Consider the following 25870-nt stretch of genomic DNA (forward strand, 5'->3'; position numbering starts at 1 on the left):
GCAACCGACTATGGACTTTGTCTCAGTTCATGATTCCAGGGTCTTAGGGTAGAGTCAGAGTCCCAAGTGGGCCTCTGTGCTCAGCACGGAGCCTGTTTAAGAGTCTTCTTCTCCCTCTCCCTCTGTCCTTCCCTTCCTCACGCTCACATGCACGCAAACTCTCTCTCTCTCAAAACAAAAACTCCACCAATATGCTGGTGTTTTCTGCCTTTCTTAAACTTTTTGGTGGCTGCTCATTGCTTCTGGGATAAAATTGAAGTGCTATTGCTCAAAATCTGCCTGCCTGCCTTCTCCTCAAATCTCATCACGAACTAGGTTCCTCTTTCCTTATCAAGTTCCTTATCAAGTTCTAGAATTCTTGCCATTTCTCTTTGGTGCCCACTGAAACTTTTTACAAAGCGCTGCCTTCTCATGTGCCAGTCTGTCCATCTAGAACAGTTTTGTCCTTCTTCATGTAGCCAACTTTGACATACCCTTTATGTCTTATTCTAGATGCTACTTCCTTCGAGAAAACATATCTTATATGCCTTCCCAGCCCCCTGAAAATTTAATTTAATTTTATATTATTTTATTTATTTTATTTTTTTTTTGAGAGGGAGAGTGCACTTGCAAGTAGGGAAGAGGCAGAAGAAGAGGGAGAGAGAGAATCTTAAGCAGGCTCCATGCCCAGCTCAGAGGCAGACGAGTGGTTCCATTGGGGCTCAACCTCACAACCAACCATGAGGTCATGACCTGAGCTGAAATCAAGAGTCCAATGCTCAACCAACTGTTCCACCTGCACAGGCCTGCCCCTGAAATTTTCCATAGGACTTACCAAGATAGTAAATTTATATATATGAAATTGTTTTTCCTTTATAGTCTTTGTTTTATACACCTTTCTGCATCTTGTTGTTCTTACTCACTAAGGCATAGGAAAGTCTAAGTCAACTGGTATCCATTTTTTAATGGTCACATCATATGCTATGGTACAGATGAATCTAATTTATCCAACCATTCATCTACTGTTCATGATTAACTCTTTTGCCAGTTTTTAGTTTCTATACCCAATGCTGCAATAAAATTAGATATAAATATAAAATAAATATAATATGCAAATGGTTTTATTTCCAAAAATTAGTTTTCAAGGGTTTGCATGCTACTTTTAAGGATACAATGTATTTCACATTGTAATAGATATGGTCAGATCAACTTCTTAAAAATTGTAAAATCTTACATTTCTACAAGTAATATATAGAATTTAATTTTCCCCATGTGCCAACCAGCAATAGGTATTGTAAAGTTTTTTACAGTCTAATTAGAAAAAATGATATATCTGGGTCATTTTAATTTGCATTATTGTTAATGAAGTTGGGAATCGTTCTATGAATTTACTGGCTATTTGGATTTATGCTCCTGTGTTAACTGCCTATCCATATACATTGCCTATTTTCCTTTTCATTTTTTTCCTGTGAATTTGTATAAGATTTTTAGTCTATCATAGATGTTAGCTCTTAGTGTGCTCTATGCATTACAATTGTTTTTCCAAATCAAGTATTTACATATAGACATTGTTTGTGATATTTTGTGCCTGATAAAAGTTAAGCATTTAAGTAGTCAAAAATGTTTACCTCCTTTTATATGTCTTTTTTCTCCATTTTAAGAAAGCATCCTCTATGTCTTGGCTTTATATACATACAGTCTCTAGTGTTTCTTGTAAGGTGTTTAATGTTTTTACATTTATATTTTGTATTTAATGTTTATCCACTGTAATTTATTTGCATACGGCATAAAATGTGGAATCATTTTTATTTCTTCCAAGATAAGCCAGTTGACTCAGCATAAATTGATAAATAGTCTATTTTTCCCATTGAATTAAACTATTTGGTGTGTAATAAATTCTTATACTTAATAGGTATGTTTCTGAATTTCTGTATTTTCTACTATTTGTCTATTCCTATGTTGACATTATGTTGATAGGATTACAAAGGCTTTCTACATTTTTTTGTATTATGATCTCTGATAAGGAAGAGCCATACATTCCAATTAACATATCCTGGCTCTATCTTGACATTTGATCCACTATATTTGTTTAAATTTATTTTATCCAATATTTTCTACCTAAAAATAAACTTGTTGGGATTCTAATTGGAATTGCATAACACGTATGAGTTAATTTCTGGAGAAGTTCTATGGTAGTGAGTCTTACATTTAAGAACTTTGCAGGTCCTCCAAGTATTTTATTCTGATGAACAGATAATAGCTTGGTTGGGTTTGGATTTTTGTGTTGAAGCTCTTTTCTCTCAGTAATTTATAGATTGTGTATCACTGCCTTTCAATCAACTCAGTTGTGAATGAGATATCCAGCATCAATCTGATTTTCTGTTTTTCTGTAGATTACTTATTTTTTCCTGCATGGATGCTTGCAAACTTGAGAGTCTTGCCAGAATTTGCCTAGGTGAGTGCATTTTCTCGTTCATCCTGTCCAGAATTTATTAAGTCCTTTCAACTGGCAATGCAGATCTTTCTTCAGCTCTGGAAGAAAATCTTCTATTATTTGCTTGATTATTCCCTCTCTGACATGTGTTCCATTCTCCTCCTGCAATCCCCATTTTTCACTTTTTAATTTTCTTGAATCTATCCACTAACTCTCTTATATTTTCCATTTTATACCTTCAATCTATTTATACTTCCCTCTGTGCTTTGGGATAGTGCTTCAATTTGATCTTCAGGCTAATAATTCAGGTTTCAATGGAAATCATCCTCTCCTTCATTTATATACTGAATTGAATAGTTATAAAAAAATCAAGTTTTGGCTCCAAAAAGTGCTCGTATTTTTCTCTTCAATTTATTTTTTGTCTCCTCCAGAAGCTCTATTTCACTTGGGATGGATTCCATTTATTCTGATTGATTTTCCTATTTCTGACTTTTAGTCCCCTTAGATGGTTATTTTTGTTTTTTTGGTTTTTTTTTCCCTTCATCTGCTTACGAGGGCTCTGCCAGCATTGAAGTTCCCTACATGAAAGCATTCTTCAAGGCAGTTGAAGGTAATGAGTCCTACCCATGTGCGCTGATGGTATAGACACAGGCTGGCTGCCAATTTGCTGATGAGGCCTCTGCAGGAAGATTGTAGGGACAGTAAGAGTCTTCTTCATGAGCATCTAAACTTCTCTAAGGGCCAAGCTCTTACCAGGACCCACTACTCTCAGACTTTACATTAAAATTCATGCTATTCTCTAGCTGTTCTCCCAGTCTGTAGGGAAGAAATCCTAGTACCAGTTTTCTCCACTAAGATGCCAACAAAGCCTAGAGCATTGTACACATCTGCCTATAAACCCTGTAGCATTTGTATCACTAGAGGCAAATACTTTGCGTTTAGGCTATAGAAACGGGAAGATGGCCAGAGAGTTGTATTTTGGTCGCTATGTTCCCAGAATATCTCTCCAAAGTATTTTCCAAAGTTTGTCTTTTCTTTCTATATCTTCTTTCTGCTCTAAGAAGGCACAAGTCATGCCCATTTTCCTTGCCATTGTATATCTGGGGACCAGTACAACACCTGCATCCAATAAAATAAGGCTTTAGTTTTTTAGAATAAATGCATGTTTCTGATAGTAATCCTTAGAAAATATTTTTTAATTAAACATTCAGAGCTATGCTCACTTCTTTTGATTGTTCTTTATACTGAATTTATACTTAGAAAGATCTTTCCAAATCAGATACTTGCTAAATTTTTGTATATAGATTCATCAGGATTTTCCCATTATCAGACAGTCCAGAGCTTTTTTCATCTTAATGACTCAGTGACTTCACTTGGGCCTATCAGAGATGAGCTAGATCCTTGTTCCTTGTTCAGCCACCATAGGTTCCCCTTAGAAAAGGACATGTTTGCATGCATCTCAGGAGCAATCTTAGTTCTGTTTCCCCATAAAACTAACTAGCCCCCAGGAAGCCATGTAGTTAGAATTGGATGAGAAACATATGACTATGTTTTTAAAAATATAATGAAAAAGCACACTGGAGAACTTGTTTTCTATTGTTGTTGTTTTTCAACTCTGGGAGCTGGAGAACGTTAATTGCTTTGCCAGTCAAAACAGGTGCAAATCCAGTGATCAGGTGATTCTGTTGCCTTGACAAAGGATAGCTATTCTTGCTCATAACAGATCTATCCAAAGGTGAAATGACAGTATGTTCCAAATTTACCAGTAAAATTTCCACATGCATTAAAGAAGATAGTTTTTATAATAAAACTCTCTCCCAACAATACTGTGCTCCTCTCTCACCTATCTTGCTCAGGTCTTCTACATCAGTGGGTTATGAGGAGCTTTTACAAACCCCAAAGATGAGGCCACACCCCATACTAATTAAATCAAAACCTCTGGAAGTAGAGCCCAAGTGTCTGCATTTCTTAAAGCTCCCCAAGTGATTACAATGTGTGGCCATGTTTGAGAACCAGGGCACTAGATACTTGCTACTCTAAGTGTCATCCGAGGGCTAGCATCATTGACATGACCAGAGAAATGGTGAGGTACATCAAATCTCAGGCAACATCCCCAAACTACTAAGTCAGTGTCTATAATTTAAGAGGTGATAAATATGCACTTTCAAATTTAAGAAGTACAGAGCTAGACCATCTGGTTTACCTCACTGGTCCTGACCTCTGCAAACAGGCTGGTTCTAAGAATTCATTCACAAGTGGCTAATTCGGTGTTTATTCTGTGTCAAGCATCTTGCTAACAGTACAAGATACATTGCTTTGGTAGGTGTAGTTTTTTGCAGTCACAGGAACAATGTAGAGTCAAATACATTTTAAGATGTTATCAAGTTAACTTCAGTTCCTTTTGGCCCAACAAAATGACTAGGTTTGGATGTTCTGCTCAGACAAGCAAACCTCTAGATAGCCACAGGTACATCATCTATGCCCTCTCCCTGGTCGTTTGAAGTTGAAGACATCCCACAAAATATTTGCATAACCAGACTGTTTGAATTATCCTTTTACATTCTGGGTGTCAAGGTAGTATTGCCTAAGAAGGCAGCAGTCTGGGCATAAAAACTGGTGCCGTTGGAGAGACTTGCACATGATCTGGGAATTCGGGATTGTGTCCGGTAGGTAGACCTATTATTGGCTGAATTTGTGGGGAGATTTTTATTTTTATTTTTTTAAATAAATTTTTAAATTACTTGTTTTTTTTAATAAATACTTTTATCTATCCTCATGATCCTTTTCCTTGCCCACTAGCTAAATACATGTGAGATAGAACCTCTGACCTCCAGAACGCCCCACACCACATCTTCCTCTCTCCTCTTTACTGGCAAATATTAGGGAATACCGTCATGACTTAGACTTAATCCCAGTAGGACAAAGAGAAAAGTGTAACTACCATATACCTGATAGTAAATTGTTTCTCTGGTGGAAATTATGCTAAAATACTCCCCTAAGAATATAAACTATTGGTAAAGCTTGCTTCTTCAATTAATAAACATGTTTATCATACAATGACTAACCACAACATTCTAAGAAGGTATAATGTTGTGGAATAAAAGGCCACTGAAATCGAGCAATTTACAGTCTAGATGTGACAATTTCTACATCTATCAATTCACAATTACTATATACTCTACTTAGGTATCTACTGCCTTATGTGTGTGTGTGTATATATACACACACACACACATATGTACACTGTATATTATATCCAAATAACTTATGTGTTGTTTATCAAGCATTTATAGCCAATAGAGCATAAATGAATCTGTATACTCTCCAGTCTACTGCAAGGATATGGTCCCCTGAATCCCATAATATAGGAGAATCAATTTCTGTGATTATTACTGGAAAAGTTTCAGCTTGAAAAATGAGCATAAAATTGCTTCCTGATCTTTCTATAAATAATTAGCAAATGCTTACAACATACAAGGTGCTACCCTAGTGCTAGAGTAAACTTATGGGCAAACTAGACAAGGTCCTTCCTTCATGGGTATTCTATCCTAACTTGAGGAGACTAGATGGATGGGTAGAGATTAAAAGGAGATCAGCAATAAAAATCAAGGAAAAATAAAAGCTGTAGCAAAAAACTACAAATAGAAGAGAGAGTTCTAGAGCTAAGGCCCAAATAAGGAGTTTCAGCCATAAAAGTAGCAGGGTTCTGAAAGAGAGATGAGCTTCTCAAGACCCAGAAGCAGACACAGGGTCAGTATGTTTGCAGAGTAAGATGGGCTCTGCCTTCTCAAATGAGTGATCTCCTAGGTCACCTCAGAACAAAACCAAACCAAACAAACAAAAAAACAACAACCTGAAAACTCATGCATGGAAAATTTGTATATGTCAGGCCTGGGAGGAGCAGGATCCTTCTACTCGTATTTCATTAGGTAGATGATGAAATATCTATGGCCATTCCTCACTGCAAGGGAAACTGGAAAATACAGTCTGTGAGTTCAGTAAGAAGAGGAAACAAGTTTATTAATTAGCTGGGTAGCAATAGCTACAAAAGTCAGACTTCAAATCCCGACTCTAATAGAAGTTCTGATGTGCAAGACACCTGGTCTTCTCCGGTAGTGACTGCTCAAAACTCCCAAATTCCCTCTGGAATGTTCATCTAATTCCCACAAGTGGAATGTCTTAGTACTCCCACATGTAGTACTAAAACTACTAGATTTCTACCGATGTTTCCAGTGACTGAATCACAAAGAGTCCCAGAAACTCTACTTGTCTACTTGTCAATATCCATGCTCTCCCTCTTCTGAGGTAACACAACATCGATATTTAGTTTGGGGCACGTTCACGTGGACTAAGGACATTTTTCAGTCCCTCGTCACTAGTCTAACTTGGGGCAAGGAAACCGAAAGAAAAGAAGGTGTATGTAACTTGTGAGAAGTGCCCCTACCCTCCTTCCTGCTAGCTGGAGCGCAGAGATTGATGGCTATAGCTGGAGTACACATCTTAAACCATAAGCTGCAAGACATGCTCGGCATAGCAGGTCAGTAAATAAAAGGAAGTTGGGTCCTTGATGGTTTTAGAGGTGCCACACCAATCCTGAGCTTGTGTACATTTATATAAGAGAAAACAAATTTCTTTTGTTTATTAAGTTTTTTTATTTTAATTCCATACACTTAACATATATTTCATATGGTTAACATACAGTGTTATATTAGTGTAGGGGTACAATATAGTGATTCAATAATTCTATACATTACTCATCATGGTAAGTGTACTCTTTAATCCCCATCACGTATTTCACCATCCTCATACCTCGTAACCATCAGTGTGTTCTCTACAGTTAAGAGTCTGTTTCTTGGTTTGTCTCTTTCTCTCCCTTTTCCCCCCCTTTGCTTTTTTTGTTTTGTTTTGTTTCTTAAATTCCATATATGAGTGAAATCATATGATACTTGTCTTTCCTTGACTTATTTCGCTTAGCATCATACTCTAGCTCCATCCATGTCCTTGCAAATGGCAAGATTTTATTCTTTTTTATGGTTGAGTAATATTTCATTGTGTGTGTGTGTGTGTGTGTGTATATATATATATATATATATATATATATATATATATATATCCAGTAGTATATCCTGTAGTGTGATTACTGGATCATAGGGTAGTTCTATTTTTAACAGTAAACCTCAAACCGTTTTCCACAGTGGCTGTACCAGTTTGCATTCCCACCAACAGTTCACAAAGGTATCTTTTTCTCCATATCCTCATCAACAATTGTTTCCTGTGTTTTTTGTTTTTTGTTTTTCTAGCCATTGTGACTGGTGTGAGGTGACATCTCATTGTAGTTTTGATTTGCACTTCCCTGATGATAAGCGATGTTGAGCATCTGTTCATTTGTCTGCTGCCCATCTGTATGTCTTCTTTGGAAAAATGTTTGCACATGTCCTCTGCCCATTTTTAATTGGATTTTTTGGTTTGGGTGTGTTGAGTTGTATCAGTTCTTTATGTATTTTGGATACCAACCTTTTATCAGACAAGTCATTTGCAAATATCTCCTCCTGTTCAGTAGGTTGCTTTTTGGTTTTGCTGTTTCCTTTGCTGTACAGAAACTTTTTATTTTGATGTAGTCCCAGTAGTTTATTTTTGCTTTTAGTTCCCTTGCCTCAAAGTCATATCTAGAAAAAAATCACTGTGGCCAATGTCAGAGAAATTACTTCCTATGTTCTTTTCTAGGATTTTTATAGCTTCATGTCTCACATGTAGGTCATTATTTCCTGTCTAGTTTATTTTTATGTGTAATGACAGAAGAGGGTCCAGTTTCATTCTTTTGCATGTAGCTATACAGTTTTCTTAATGCCATGTGTTGAGCAGACTTTTTCCAATTACATATTCTTTCCTCCTTTGTTGAAGATTAATTGACCGTATAATTGTGGGTTCATTTCTGGGTTTTCTATTCTGTTCCATTGATCTTTGTGTCTGTTTTTGTGCCAGTACCATACTGTTTTGATTGCTACAGCTTTATAGTATACAGTGAAGTCTGGAATTGTGATACCTTCAGTTTTCTTTGTCTTTTTCAGTATTTCTTTGGCTATTTGGGGTCTTTTGTGGTTCCCTACAAATTTTAGGATTGTTTCTTCTACTTCTGTGCAAAATTCTGTTAGTATTTGAATAGGGATTGCATTAAACCTGTAGATTGCTTTGGGTAGTATAGACATTTTAACAATATTTGTGCTCCCAATCTCTGAGCATGGAATATCGTTCCATTTCTTTGTCATCTTCAATTTCTTTCATCTGTGTTTTATAGATTTCAGAGTATAGGTCTTTTACCTCTTTGGCTAAGTTTATTCCTACTTATTTTATTATTTTTGGTACAGTTGTAAATGGGATTGTTTTCTTAGTATCTCTTTCTGCTTCATTATTAGTGTGTAGAAATGCAATAGTTTTCTATTGATTTTGTATCCTGTGACTTTACTGAACTTATTTATCAGTTCTAGTCATTTTTTTTTTTTTTGGTGGAATCTTTAGGGTTTTCTTTATATAGTATTATGTCATCTGCAAATAGTGTAAGTTTTACTTCTTATTTACCAATTTGAATTCCTTTCACTTTTTTTTGTTGTTGATTGCTGTGGGTAGGACTTCCAGTATTATGCTGAATAAAAGTGGTGAGAATAAACATCCTTGTCTTGTTCCTGACTGTAGAGGAAAAGCTCTTGATGATGATGTTGGCTATAGGTTTTTCATATAATGGCTTTATTATGTTGAGGTATGTTCTCTCTAATACTACTTTGTTGAGGGTTTTTCTCATGCCTGAATGTTGTACTTTGTCAAATGCTTTTCATGAATCTATTGAAATTATAGTATAGTTTTTACCTTTTCTCTTATTGATATGAAGTATCATATTGATTGATTTGCAAGTATTGAACCACTCTTCATTCTGGGAATAAATCCCAGTTGATTGTGGTGAATGATTTTTTTTAATGTATTGTTGAACTCGATTTGCTACTATTTTGTTCAGGATTTCTGCATTTATGTTCACCAGAGATATTGGCCTGTAGTTCTCTTTTCTTGTGGTATCTTTATCTGGTTTTGATATCAGGGTAATGCTGGCCTCACAGAGTGAATTTGGAAGTTTTCCTTCATCTTCTATTTTTTTTGGAATAGTTTAAAAAGAATAGGTATTGACTCTTCTTTACATGTTTGGTAGAATTTGCTTGTGAAGCCATCTGACCCTGGACTTTTGTTCATTTGGGGGTTTTTGATTACTGATTCAATTTCATTGCTGGTAATTGGTCTGTTCCAATTTTCCATTTCTTCCTGCTTCAGTTTTGAGGATTATATGTTTCTAGAAATTGATCTATTTCTTCTAGGTTTTCCAATTTGTTGGCATATAATTTTTCATAATATCCTTTTACAATTGTTTATATTTCTGTGGTATTGGTTGTTATTTCTCTGCTTTCGTTTATGACCTTGTGTATTTGAGTCCTCTCATTTTTTTTATGAGTCTGGCTAAAGGTTTATCAATTTTGTTGATATTTTCAAAGAACCAGCTTCTGGTTTCCTTAATCTGTTCTATTGTTTGTTTTTCAGTTTCTCTATCATTTATTTCTGCTCTAATCTTTATTTTTCCTTCCTTCTTCTGGGTTTGGGGTTTGTTTTTTGTATTTCTAAAAGCTCCTTTAAATGTAAGTTTTTGTTGTTTATTTAAAATTTTTCATGTTTCTTGAGGTAGGCCTGTATTGTTCTAAGCGTCCCTTGTAGAACTGCTTTTGCTGCATTTCATTGCATTTTCATTTTAATTTGTTTCCAGGTAATTTTGATTTCTTCTTTGATTTCTTGGTTGACTCATTCATTGTTTAGCAGCATGTTATTTAACCTCAATGTATTCGAGCTCTTTCCAGATTTTTTCTTATGGTTTATTTCTAGTTGCATAGCATTGTGGTCAGAAAAGATGCATGGTATGACTTCAATCTTTTTGAATTTGTTGAGACTTGTTTTGTGGCCTGATATGTGATCTAGTTTGGAGACTATCCCAGAGAAAAACTATAAAAACAACCATAAAACAAGTAACAAAATGGCAATAAATACATATCTATCAATAATTACTTTGAATGTATATGGACTAAACACTCCAATCAAAAGACGTAGGTTGACAGAGTGGATAAAAAAACAAGACCTATGCTGCCAACAAGAGACTCATTTCAGACTAAACACCTGTAGGTTGAAAGTGAGGGGATGGAAAAACATCTACCATGTGAATGGATGTCAAAAGAAAGCCAGGGTAGCAATATTTGTATTGGACAAAATAGACTTTAAAGCAAAGACTGTAGCAAGAGACAAAGAAGGATGCTATATAATAATAAAGGGGGATAATCCAATAGGAAGATATAACAGTTGTAAATATATAAGCACCCAACATGAGAGCACACAAACACATAAAACAGATAACAAACATAAAGGAACTAATCAATAGTAAATACAATAATAGTAGGGGATTTTAACACCTCACTTACATCAATATGTAGATCATCCAAACAGAAAATCAAGAAGGAAACAATGGCTTTAAATGACACACTGGACCAGATGGATTTAACCAATTTATTGAGGACATTCCATCCTAAAACAGCAGAATACACATTCTTTTCAAGCACACATAGAGAAAAACTAATTTCCACCTATTTAAGCTATTGTTATCTTGGGTGTTCTGTCACTTGCTGCCAAAAGTAATTCTTACCAATACGCTAACTTTGTGGCAGGTTCCATAGTAGATGCTTTATATGCGTTATGTAATTTAATGTATACAGCAGCTCAGGAAGTGTGGATATTATTTTGCCAATTTTATAGATAGCAAAACTGAAGCTCAAAGAAATTAAGTAATTACTCACAGCTAGAAAGTGGAGTTAATGGCATTCTGAAACAGCTCTGTTCATCTTGAAGCAAGTATTGTCAGCTAACATACCATATTGGCACTTACGGAATATAATCTGCTTCAGCCTATATGTTCAATGTACTCCTAAGGCACTACTTATAAGCATAACAGCAACCTTTCTGTACCGCAACTTACCATTGCCATTTCTCTGATATTTTTGTCCTCTTCTGGGACTTGGGCTTGTACTTGTTCCTTAATTCTTGTATTGAGCTCCAAGTTCAGTAAATGGGTTTCTGGTTCCTTTTGTAAGGCCTATGTTCCCACCTTAGATTCTTACTCCCTTTTCCACCTTTCCCCAATCCATGGAGGATCTAATGTCCTGTTCCTCAATCCTCATTCTTGTGGTTGGATCTCTACTAACTCCAAATTTCTCCGATGTGCATTATTGTCAGCCATGCTATCTTCCTAATCTCAGCCACAGCTCTGGTTTGTCCCCATTATCATACCTATGGGATATGACAAAATAGATCACAGTGTGATCCAGATCCCAGAGTCTAGCATTGGCTTGTCTGCAACCAAATATCAACTTTGGTATTAACTGCCTTGGGATCTGGGTATGTCATCTAACCTGTTCAAGTTTCAGTTTCCTCTCACATAAAATGGAATAATAATAATATCAATAATAATATTAAACTCACAGATTTTTTTGTAAGAGTTAGGTAATATAAGTGATGCATGTAGGGCTAGTATATTAAATTACTCAAGAAATGTTAATTGTAATCCTTTTCATCATCACTGATTCTAAGATAAGTCTGACCTAACCTCATGTGTCTTCCCTGTTGCTAGGCAATCCTTTAAATTTTCCTTGTTGACTCTCTAGGCTAACAAAACTTTCACAGGGACTGCTTTAAGTCTAGTTATTTGCCTACTTGTCCTTCTCCTCTAATAGATTGAAAGCCCCTTAAGGGAACGTACCATGTTTTATTCATTGTTATTTCCTCTAAAATACAGTGAGTATACAAGCAGATTTTTTGAATTAAGACCATAAAACCAAAATGACTCATTTTAAGAGAAGAAAAAATGTAAGCTCAGTCAGGTAAATATTCTTGCCAAGCCAAAACCATATCATATCATATCTCTGTGTTTTCCCCCATGTTGTTCTTACAACATTTTAAATCTTTTAAAAAGCAAGATCAGACGTTACCTTCTATAAATATCTTTCCATGAAGTTAACCATTCTTATCTCCTTTTGAATCTTATTCATGACTATATCATATTTTCTTGTATTTTATTCTCACACCCAATTTCATTATTCTTTGTGAAGTCATATATATTATAGTGACTTACTCAATTATTTGTTGCTCCCATAGCATCTAATGCAGTTCCTAAAACATGAAAGATGACAGTAAATGTGTGTTGGATTTAGAGTGAGTCACATCAATGTTTTTCTAAATACTATAGATATGAGCAGCCCCACTGTGCAGAATGCATAGAGATGGTAATCAAATTACACTAGGGAGTTTTTCTTAACCCCATGAGAGTTCACATCTTCCAGATGAGTTGATCACATCCAGAGCTTTATAGAGTCTTAACCCACCATCCTCCTCCCTACGAGATGAATGCCACCACCCAACCTTCCTACTGCCCTACAATAATAGAAGAACTATATTCCAGTGAATCACCACTATCCCAAATTATTCACTCGAGTTCTGGAAATTTGTGGTCATGTTATCAGGCACTCAATTTTGCAGTCTCAGAAGATTCAAAAATCCAATCAGTTAGTTGATTCACTGTTTGCAGGCTAGTACTTGGGGAATTCAAGATTCTGCCATACTTGTCTTCATTCAAAAGCATTATATTCAGGGTGTCTAAAGTGAGATTGGCAGAAAGAGGGAGAAGGAGTACAGTTGAAGAGTGGGAAGATTATAGGAGAAGATATATTCAATTTTATTTTGTACCTAATCCTTTAAAATATGTATTTTAAAAAATATTTTAACTAAAAATATATCATTGATAAGTTTATAATTTATATATATTGGAAGTGAAAGCTCAGAAATTTTTACTGATAAAATACTGTCAAGAGTTTTATAAACTACTACATGACCTCTCATCATATGGAGCTTTCTCTTTGGAATTAAAAAAGAAGAAAAAAACTATTCTTATTGTCTTCTCTGTATATGTTAGTGTTTCTCTTTACTTTCTGTCTCCTTTTTATTGTCTGACTCTTAGATTGATTTGGCAATCAATGAAAACATCTTTTAACAGATCCAGAACTTAAAGACTCAAATCTAAAGTTTAATTCAGACATATCTTTATGCTGCAAGGTCTGATTTGCTACCATGCAAATGCATTCCCTTTCTTTTATTTTAGTTTGAGTGTAGAGCAGAAGGGAAGAGAAGGAAAGGGGAGAAAGGGAAGGAAAGTAGGAAGGCAGGCTGTATGACTATGTTATCGATCCTCTCCATATGCTGTTCACCACTAGAGAAGATAAGTGCCTGTCAGCATGGTGAGGTAGGCTGCCAAGCAGGATCAGAAAAATAATCAATGGCAAGACAAGCACTATAGATTTCCACTCCCCCCAATCCTTGCAAAGATAAACCCGGCAACTCATCTGTTTCTTACTTGTCAGTTGCAAGGACAGTTATAAGAACTCAGAAATACAATGATGAAAGAACAGAATGCTAAATGATAGGGTTTTAGGACTTTCTAGGTCTTTACTAATTATAATGTATTTTACACAAATTGGCAAATATTGACTGACTCATTACCTATAGAATGCTAGGGGACTGTTACTAGGGGTAGTGAAATAACACATGTGAAATATAGTAAATACCATAAGTTCTTTCCTTGACATGAATTTCCCATGTATAATGGATACAATCCTATTATTAAATATTGGTTTTAATGCTTATCATTTAACTTTGAGTCACAGCTTTAAAAAGATTTTTAAGGATAGACTATGCTAAAATATACAAAAAAATATTAATTTCTCAGAGCTAATGTTTTTTTCCCTAACCTCAAATAACTACCAAGTTACTAAGCCAGTTGTATTAACTTCCTTATTATACTAAGTGAATATATGTAGAACATATGTTTTCAACTTAACAATTTCATACATGCATGAAGTTGTCACTCTAGAGCCAGTATTCAACACCTCCCTCAGCAGCTGACTCATTCTCTGACAGGATGTGGGCAACCCTGGTTGTCCTTTCAAAGCACTGGTGGTCATACTTAGAATCTTGAAACCACATACACAAGAGTGAAAGTGAGGATGACACCAAAGAGGGTGTTAACCAATTTGTATTGAGAGAGGGATGCTAAAACCTCTCAATTCTGCTTTGAACATAGAGCTAGTGTTCATTTGTTTCCTGCTTAGAGACTTCTTCATTCTTTTTATATCATCCAGTAGGTGGCCTCTTTGTTAACCTTGCTTCTGAATATTCCCTTCCAGAGCAAAGAATAATAGATACCATTGTGGCCAGGACTCCTAGCTGAGCTTAGCGATAGAGCCTTCAAATTTTAGTTGAGCACTTAAGCACCTTGAAAAAGGCGGGGTTTCTTAGAGTATTTTATAGCTACGTGTGACCATGTAACAGAATTCTGTCCACATGGCCTAATTCTGGCAAAAGTTCTATGTGGTGAATTTGGGGGGCTCTCCTGAATACCCCTTGCCTGCTTTCTTATTTATGCCTTTTGCTATCATACTGTTTAGAACGTAAACTCTGCCTTATTGGATTATGAACATAGAGCCCAAGTGAACTGGACAGAGCCTAGATCCCTGAGAACTTCACAGAGCAAAGCTGCCATGCCAACCATGGCTTGCAGACCTCTACACTTTTGACTGAGAGACAAAGACATCTATCCTCTTTAAACCACAGTTTTGTTGTTATTATTGTTTGTTTCATCAATTACAAGTGAGGTGAATCCTATCTCAATTATCACACAAGATACAGCATTTACAGTAGACCAGAACTTGTTCAGATTTTGACTAGTACACCGATGATGCTCAGAACTCTAATCCAAATGCCAGGACCACCCAGAAATCTATTCCCTACATGGGGTGAAAAGCATGTACGGTTTTATTGTTTTATTACTTATTCATTTTTGATAAGTGGGGGTGCAAGTGATTGAGGGGCAGAGAGAGAGAAGTAGGGCTCACCTGAAGGGGGGCTTGTACTCAACCAAAGTGGGGCATGAGCTCACCTGAAGTGCTGCTTGAGCTCACCTGATGCAGGACTCAAACTCATGAACCATGAGATCATGACCTGAGCCCAAGTCTGATGTTTAACTGATTGAGCCACCCAGGCGCCCAAGGCATGTATATTTTTAAGGGTGATAGAACAACCTTACTTTAAAAGATTTCCTTAGCTAGAGTTATTCATTGTAAATAAATATATATATATATATCTCACTTAGATATATAACACTCCTAGGGGTACCGTGATGATGTAATGTAGACTATTTGTCTAGAAGAATATCATCTAACTTTGATCTGATCAACAGAGAATTGTCCTTTTAAAATGATGCATGAGGAGGCTTGATTACTAGATGCAGTGACATTTGGGGAGGAAACAGTTTGCTGGCAGCCTGGCCCGGAGCTGCTCTTGCTCCTGCCTGCACATGCACTCACCCAGGGCTGCTACAGAAAACTCACTGCAAATGTCATAGGCGGAAAATAAACTGATGAAAGGCTAATTGCCACTTGGAGAGGACAATCTGATTGCAATGGCTATTGCATAATGTACAGATTCAAGGTGAATGGCTTCCAAGTTTCCAAGGTGAAAAAGGCTATAAATCCATTTGGGGAGCAAAATAAAGTGTAATATTCTGTCTTTATAAAATATCTACTCACCAAAGAACCTGAAAGGATTTCAAAGATAAGCCAACATCCTCTAAATTCTAGGAACACACAAAAGGAGATAATCGGAATTTCTATTCACCATAAAACCCTAAACCACTACCTGAAAAGACAATCCTTCTCTTGGCAGGTAATCAGAATACCTCCATCCCAGAAATGATTGAGGCCATCTGATATAACTTCCCTTACCTCTTTTGTCTCCTCCTCAAGTGTTACTTCCTGAAAAGGATTTACACACCCAAGAGCTCTGTTCCATGGGAACTGATAGTCCTCCCTGACTTCTCCAGGAATTTGCTGTCTCAGTCTATTCCATTTCCCCATATTCAAATTCTCCCTTTCCACTTCCCTTCCTTCCTCAACACTACAAAGAGCTTCAAATCTACTTCTTCTCTTCAACTTCTTTTCTTCCCTAAGCTAGCTAGCTTCCTCCTTTTACTGCAAAAACAGCCTATTTCTTGCCTCCACTTCTCTCCCTTCCTCTATCTTAGCCCCTATAATCTGGGCACTGTCCCCATCTTGAATCAATCTTCTTTATTAGGGTTCACTGATGGAACTTAAATGGTCTTTTCTTAGGTCTCCTTCTGGTGACCTCTAATGTCTGTAGCCCTCACTGGTTCTTTGCCTCTCCTCAAGTCAATTTCTTCTATCAGTTTATACTGACCCCTGCAGGGACCCTCATTACTGGCCATTTCCTCCTTAAAATTTTTCCTCTTTTCAATGAACATCCTTTCAATCTGTAATGACCTAGTTCTTTTCTTCTGATGCTTTTCTGGCATGTTTTTTTATCTGTCTGACATTTAAATATAAATGCTGCCCAAAGCTTATATCTTAGCACATCATGTTTTTCCCTATGATCTATCCCATCAGAAATACCATTTTGATAGTTCTTATGATTATAACTCCATGGCAATAATTCTCAACTAAATTGTCTCAAGCCCTGAAACCAAACTAGATACCCTCTACATCCTATGTGGTTGTAGTACAAAGCATAAAATCAAAGTATTTCAAAGAGAACACATGATTTTACATCATAATCCTATCTCTCCTTCATTTTGTATTTCTCCTCCCAATTCATAACCACTTCATCATTTTGATTTTTGAGATTCATCACACAAATGTTATTGTCTATCCCTTTAATTCATGACCTATTCCTAGCCCTGTAACCATTGATTTAATTCTAAATAAGCACAAGGAATCCTCACATGCTATTGCAGATGCAAAGATCAAGTATTATCTTCCTGAAGATGCATACGAGTTGATGTCAGCCCTCACAGCTCTGCCCACACAATGACTCTTATGTTCATTTGCTTATTTTCATTCTCATGGATTCCAGTTCAAGCCCATATGAACTCTTTCATTGTCCATTGTTATAGCTTTATGAGAGGTCTCCCTCCTTCCTCTCATAACCAAATAACCCTCTACATTGTTTCCATAGTTACCAATTCTAAACGAAATCCAATCCAGATATTTGTCTGGTTAAAAAAAAAGGGGGGGGGGGGGGAGAAAGAAAGCCTTTGTTGCCTCTCCACTGCACCCAAAACAAAATCCATACTCTTGCCTAGAACTTAAATCTCAACACAATTTACTTGTATGCTCAACAAAGATTATTGAGTACATACGTGCTCAGGTACATTCTAGATGCTGGGGGTACACAGTCCATGCCTATAGATCAAATTTAGCACCATAGGACCAAAAATGATTTTAAACCCAGCATACCAAAAAGATCCAGGACACTGATGGAGTTATATTTTTTAAGTCAAGCAGTTGATAGTAATTCAAAAGTAATTCCAGTCTTTATAGGCTCTTCTTGAAAAACATTACCAGAAATTTGATTTCTATCCTACAGCAGCACAGCAAAACTCTACAAAAAATATTTCTTGTCCACTAAAATCCCTCCTTTCTCTGCAATTGCTTTAGAGACTATTATTTATTAAATCTTAAAAAATTTATCCCCGTTATAACCAGGTGGATTTTCAGTTTTTCTCTCTAGCTTCAAATTTAGATGTTACTGTTCTTAATCAAGTACAAGGATTCTTCATCACAAAAGCAAACCCAGGAACTGACCCTTTCTGTAGCCTTTCTAGCTTTGCTTGTCTCTGCCTTTTGTCACAATTATTTCCACAAAAAGCTCAGGAAAAGGGGTTGGCAAAGAAATAACCCTACTTGAATTGGAAAAACACTGGGAAGACAACTTTGAGAATGCTCACATACAAAAAACGAAAAAAAAATCTTCAAATAAAAAAATATATAAAGGAATTTCCTTGCTGGAGTTATCAGTGTTGGGGGGTGAAGAAGTGAGTCATTACCAGGTAGGGATGGCTCCCCTGAGAAGGACGCACCTGAGTTGAATCTATAAGAATGAGTTAATCTGTGGAGAGCAAGGATGAAAACCATCATTAACAACAGGGTAGACATGAAAGTCAAGCAATGGCAGGAGCTTAACCACAAGGGTGAGAATATGGAACAAAGTCCGAGACCTAGAGCCACAGACTAGCATAAAAAAGCCAAAGCAGACCAGGCATGGACAATCAGAATTTACTAACAAAGACCAATGAAGTAGCCCCCACCTTCCGTGTGTGTGTGTGTGTGTGTGTGTGTGTGTGTGTATGTTTAGATAGTTGGTAGCACAGAAAACAAAACTGGAGAGGAGCATGTGGAGGTTACCAATGTGTGCAGAGTAACCCCTGAGAGCTGAAGATTTGGGATATATCAGGTAATTAAGGGGTTCAGTGGTTATGTCTAATCTCCTGGTTCCCACATATGGGAACTCATATGGGTGGCTCATAAGCAGAAGCTTTTCTAGAAGGAGTGCTGGGATGCCAGTATCATTGGGGTACTATTTGTTGAAGAAGGATGGACCCCAAAATTCAACTGAAGATGGAATCTGTTTCTTAGTGTTTATAAATGAAGCTAGTAGTGAGTTCTAAGAATGGGAAGGGGCAGAGCAAACAATGGGTTGATATCTCCTGTTCCAGCATTATTTCCCATTGCCTATTTCTTAATTTTCTTTTAAATTTTCAAATTTTATTTTTCTTTTAAATTTTAAAATTCTCCTACAGAGACACAGAATTGTTCCATATATAATCATAAGTCTTTGCTCACGATGTATCATTATCATTAGTATAGTGAACTTATTTTATCCTTATTATTTTGTGAATTTAACTATTTATTTTATAATATACAGATACCCATAAAACCACTAGCCAAGCCAATAATAAAACGTAACCCATAACATAGCATCTGCCTATTTTCTTCTCCTCCAACTCCCTCCAAGTGGTAAGGACAATCCTGAATGTGTTTCATTCTGTTGGTTTTTAGTGTGTGTGTGTGTGTTTAGCAATATATATACATATATATAATTGGAATATATATATAATTGGAATATATATAATAATTGGAATACATACAACAGTTGGAATATATATACGTGTGTGTGTGTGTGTGTGTGTGTGTGTATAATTGGAATCCCAGAACAATAGAAGACAGAAGTGGGCAGCAGAAGAAGAAATAATGCCCAAATTTGACCAAAAAATATATATATACATAAGTCTACAGATTCAAGAAGCTTAACAAATCCCAGGTAGGTAAACCCAAAATGGGGAGGGGTTAATGGGAATAAATAGTTACTCTGCAAATGAGCAGCATAAGGTAGGAGCTCAGAATGTGGTCTTCAGAGAGACATTTCTTGGGTTTAAATCTCAGCTATTTCATTTACTAGTTGTGTAAACTTGAGCAAGTTACCTAACCCCGCTCTACCTCACTTTCTTCATACATAAGGACAATAATCGTTAACTATTTTTTAATATTGTTGTGAACATTCTATGAATTACTAAATAAAAAGCATTCAGAGGATATCCGTGCATATTCCAAGCACTCAAAATTCTAATTTTAAATAAAAGGGAAAACATTGATTAAGAGAAGGAATACAGAAATAAGCATTTATGATGATGATGTACAATTTTGAATTATATATAAATAAAGTAATTTTGCCCCTTATAAGTTTTTGTATTCTTTAACTGTCCATGCCTATGTTTCTGTATACTAAAATTCAACAAATCTAAGAGAGTAAATACTACATTCAAGTGTGATGCCATTTCTAGATGTTCAAAATGCCAATGTTATTGATATTAAATATGCTAGTCATAACAATACATTTTTTGCATAGCATATTTCTCCAAAATGTGTAAAACATGAGTGACATGAAAATTAGATCTTAATAATATGGGTACTTTTCTTCAATCCAGATGTCATTTTAATCTCTATAGGAAGATTTGTTTATATATAAAAGCAACCAAGTAATAGATTCTTTATAATTTAATAGACACAAAATATATCATGTATATTTATAGCATATTACTTCCTTACAAAATCTATATTATTACTCACCAATGAATTATTTTCTCACTATTCTAGTTCAATTTTAGAATAGTCCCTAACTCAAATTACCTATACAATGCAGACAATCTAAACTGACTTTGAAGTTAGTAGGCTTATGCAATTTTTAAAAACTTACTGACCTACGGGCACCTGGGTGGCTCAGTAGGTTAAGCGCCTGACTGTTGATTTCAGTTCAGGTTGTGATCTTGCAGCTGGTGGGTTCAAGCCCTGCATTGGACTCTGCTCTGGCAGCATGGAGCCTGCTTAGGGTTCCTGGTCTCTCTCTCTCACTATCTCTCTCACTCTCTGCCCCACCCACTCTCTCTCAAAAATGAATAGACATTTAAAATAAAATTAATTAAAAAAATTATTGGTCTAACTAGAAACTAGTTTAATTCTATAAACCAGTTATCTTTTTCAAAATCATGATTCACTTAAGAGTTTTATTTATGAAAAAAGAATAACATATTCAACTACAGACAGGGAAGGAAGACTTTTATTCACTTATTCAGTGAATGTTTACTAAGGATCTACTATATGTTTGGAACATGTAGTGAGCAAAATTCACCAGAACATTCTTTATCCTTTTAAAACTTACACTTTCAATGTTCTCAATTGACAGCTCACTTCTGTGCTCCTAGACAGCACACTATGGGAAAGACTTGATAGCATTTCATGATTCATTTGTGGGAAAAGCATTTTCTGCCTCCCTTCCAACTCCCTAACCACCCATCTCCTTCAGAAGTTGCTCTTCCTTTTCCATACATATCTTGGTTATAAATGTTCCCCCAAACTTTGGGAGCAGTATTCTTTCCCCAAGTGAATTCTGTGAATTCATTTTTCCCCACTCCCCTTGGATTCACTTCATTCATAGTGTTAGTGATCTTCTCTATCCTGATGATAGGTTGATTGCATGATAGGAACATTGAACTCAGTTGATGGTCAGAAAATCTGGGAGCTGGTTCTAACTCTTACACTAATTGCTTTGTGACTTTGGGCATGTTGTTTAAGCTTTTAAGGCTCAATTTCATAATCTATAAATTGAGAAGTTTGTACCAGATGTTGTCTAAGATCCCTTCAAGCAATGAAATACTGTTATTCTCTGATTCTCAAATATAAATCTTCATTATGAATCTGTCTTTCATGGTTTATTCCTACCATCCCAGTATGCTTTAGGGTGTTTTACTTTGGATATCCCATAGCCTAAAATTTAGTATCTAAAAACTCAAGTGAATCTAAAATTAATTAGTTCCTCTCCAAACTTTCTTTACTTCCAAATTAATAAAGTCTTTCGGTTGTACAACTTGAATCCATATGAATGAACAACAGGCAATAACTGGGTAGTAGGAGAGCACCAGCTTAATGTCATAAGAGAAGCTATACCCCCAAAAGCAAGTGACTCCTCTTTGGCAGAGGAAGTATAATTTGGAGAAGTTTCTAGGGTGAAGAGTTTTACAGGAAGCTTTCAGGTCAGTTTTTTTTTTTTTTTCCTTTTTAAAGTTCCGATAGGTTGATATAACCTTTCCCACTGCATGAAACATTTTTAGGTTATGAGAACACTTAGAATTTCACAAGAAAATTGTAGCTTGGGCTCCATAACACCCCAATAAGTAATTACTTTTTAAACAGGCAAATGTGTACAGTCTTCTGCGCAACAGTATATTGGTTATTTCCTCCTTATTATTGGTTATGTGTTCCCCATCTAGAATGGTGTCCCCATTTCCTTCTGCTTCAAGAGAGGCAATATTAAGTTGTAGTTGAGCTTTAAGGATATGGGCATTGTAGTCAGAAAGTGCTGGGTTTATTCCACATTTTACTATCTGCGTGGCCTAGAGCAAGATACTTCAAGGTCCCAATCGTACTCTCCTCAACTGAAACACTTAACACTGATGCTGCACATGGTAACTGATCTATAAATTTTCATTGCAATCATTATCAACATCATAATCTAATTCTAAACCATTCACTGTGTTCTTTTAAACTCACCAATAAATTGCCTTTCCCTCCTCCCCACCCTGACCTGGCTAATCAATTTGTTAAAAAGACTGCCCACCCATCTCCAAATCAACCCCAAACTTTGGTGGTATTTATGAAAATTTACTATTTTTTCCAATCAATGTCAGATTTAAGAAGAAAATAGTACCATAAGATCTATCCTAGGGGTGAAAGAATGATTTGGTTTCTGGATTTGCTTTTAGGGGTGGATGAAGAGTGAACCCTGTTTCTGGAAAGGCCCTGTTTTCTTTCTCCACCCTACTTCTTCCTCTCTTTGTTATTCTTGATGCCATTGAAACTGACAGAAGTAAAGTAGGAGGTCATGCAAAGCATTTTTGTTGTCAGAGGTCTTGTCCCCTAAGTCCCCGAAAAGAAGGAGTTGCCTCTCAGGTCCCTCTTTCTAGTTTGGTGCATTTACTTCTACAGAAAACTAAACAGAGATCTTACAACACCTGAGGGCATTCACTTAAAACACTTTTAATGAAACGAAAGAAAAAGCCAGGTTGGCAACCAAATACCAGCTAACACTTAACCTTTTGTAGATGGCTCCCCAAATCCTGGCTTCCACTTTGAGTTACCTCAATAGCAAAATGCCTGTGGGGGTGAAAATAGATTCATCAAGCCACCTTAATACCAGAAATAAATCTTTCTGTTATCTGGGATAGAATGAAGACAGAAGAACAAAACACGTTGCTATGACTGTATAGTCTACAACATAACTTTCATCTGGAAATGTCCTTGATTGTTCCCAGGTTCCCCATATATAAATTGATGAAAAGAAATGCTCTTTAAAAAAATCCCGGTGTTTTTTTGTAACTCAAACCCTAGACCTGGTAAACAGGATGCCCCCAAACAACTCAATAGCTGGATCTGACATTCATCTCATCTTATAACATGTGGCCGTCCCTCACCATTGCTTAGTGAGGCAATATCACTTCTAAAGAGGATTGTGGGTTGGCATTGTCTTATAATTGCCAGTTTGCAGCAGACTTGACGTAGGCAGGTAAATAGTTCAACTAAAAGATGATGTGACAATGTGAAAATGTCATACTTCTTGTACCTGGAGTGCTGAGATGTTTTTCCTCTTTTCTGATATAAACACTTTCATCCAGCTCAACAGAGATGCAAACAAAATTAATCTAATACTTTACAAATATTTGTTCTCTGTAAATCGAAACAATCAAACTTACCACCCCTTATTTATATGCCCTTGCTTTTCCTGCAATGGCAGTGGGCTTCTATGAGAACCTACAGTACCTTTTCTTTGTGGTCTTTATCTGTAAGTTGGTTAAGATATTGACTAGGATGAGAAGTTTACTTTCCATGGCGTGGTCCCTCCTTGCTGATGTCCTCATTTAATCAGGCGGGATAGGACTAATAAAACAAGTGGAATGATACTCCTTCACAAATGCATACAGCAAGATCCAAAGAGTACCATCAAAAGAATAATAGCTAACATGCAGTATTTGAGATGCTCATCAATGTGTATAAATGAATCACTTATTTGACAACAATATATCTTTGAGTAGAAGTGCTGAATGTGAACATCCTTGCCTTGTTCTTAATATTAGAAAGAGTTCACTATTACATTATTAAGTATTATGTTAATTGTAGGGTTTTTTGTAGATACTCTTCATTAGGTTGAAGAAGTTCTTTATTCTTTGTTCCTGAGAGTTTCTATCATAAATGGATATTGGATTTTTGTCAAATGCTTTATCTACATTTATTTAGATAATCATATGGTTTTTGTTCTTGATTCTCTTAATAACATAAATTGTCTGATTTCCTAATGTTAAGTTTACATTTCTGTGTTTATTTACTTATTCTTTTTTTAAGTTTATTTATTTTGAGAGAGAGACTGAGAACAGGGGAAGGGCAGAGAGGAGGAGAGAGAGAGAGAGAATCCCCAGCAGGCTCTGCACAGTCAGCACAGAGCTTTATATGGGGCTCGAACTCACGAACCCGTGAGATCATGACCTGAGTTGAAATCAAGAGTCAGACGCTTAACCAACTGAGCTACCCAGGCACCCCTATTCACTTATTCTTAATTAGTCCAGCTAGAGTTTAATCAGTTTTGTTGATTTTTTTCCAAATGTGTTGTTAGCTATTTCATTGGTTATTTGTTCTTACCTTTATTATTTCCTTCTAACTATTTGCATTTATTCTGCTCTTCTTTGCGGACTTCTTAATATAGAAGCTAAATCCACAGATTTCTTCCTTTCTTCTTTTCTAATACAAGCATTTAAATCTATAAACTTTTCCCTAAGCACTACTTTAGCTGCATCCTACAAATGTTAATATGTCATATTTATCATTCTGTTCAAGCTATCTCCTACTTACTCTTGTGATTTCTTCTTTCACAATGGATTATTTAGGAGTATGTCCTTTAATTTCCAAGTATTTTGTGATTTCCTGGTTATCTTATTGCTGCTGATACATTCTTTTCTTCCCTGAAAAAAAAAAAATACCCAGAATGATTCAATCTCTTAAAATTTATTGTAAGTTGTTTTATTGGCCAGTAAGATCTATCCTTGTACTACTTGCATGTTTTAAAACATTTTCTTGTTTTGTAGTTGTTGGGTGTGGTGTTATGTAAATACCAATGTGGTCAAGGTGGTCGATAGGATAGCATTGGTTGGATCAACATTGTCATTACTATTCTTTTCTCTACTGATTCTGTCGGTTGCTGAGAGAGTAGTTTAAAAATCTCCAAATCTGAGTTTGGAATTGTTATTTTTCCCTTTTAATTATGTACTATATTTTGAAGAAACTTAAAACTTTTAAAAAATGTGTACCCCCTCCTGTAGCTTTTGTATTATCACATGCATTTTCTTGTACATATATGTTTTGTTGTTGCACATATTTGTTGTACACAAAATTTACAAAAGCTTCCGATTAATGTTTCATCTAGTCAATATTCATTTATATTTACATACAAACATACCCCTTCTAAATGGTTGCTTTTCTGTCAGAAATTACTTTCCTCCTGATTGAAGATTTCTCTTTAGAACATTGCTTTTTTTTTCTTTTTTTTTAAGTTTTGCTTTGTTTCTAATGCAGGCCTTCTGGTGACAACTTAGCTGAAAGAATACCAATTTGATCTTCATTTTTCAGAAATACTTTCACTGGGTATAGAATCTTGGTTTGGCACCTGCTTTCATTCAGTATCACCAGGGCTCTAGCGTATGTCTCTGTCCTCCTACTTGGAAGTACAGGTACTATTTTAAATAGAGTGGAAAAACTCTCTGAGGAGATGAAATTTAAGTAGTTTCTTGAATCAGTTCTGGAATATTTGTGAAAGAAAAACATTCCAGAAAGACCAAAAAGTAAATTCAGAGATGCTGAGGGAGAAACACATGTTTTTGTTTCA

The sequence above is a fragment of the Panthera leo genome, chromosome F2 (genome assembly GCF_018350215.1).
Source record: "Panthera leo isolate Ple1 chromosome F2, P.leo_Ple1_pat1.1, whole genome shotgun sequence".
NCBI lineage: Eukaryota > Metazoa > Chordata > Mammalia > Carnivora > Felidae > Panthera > Panthera leo.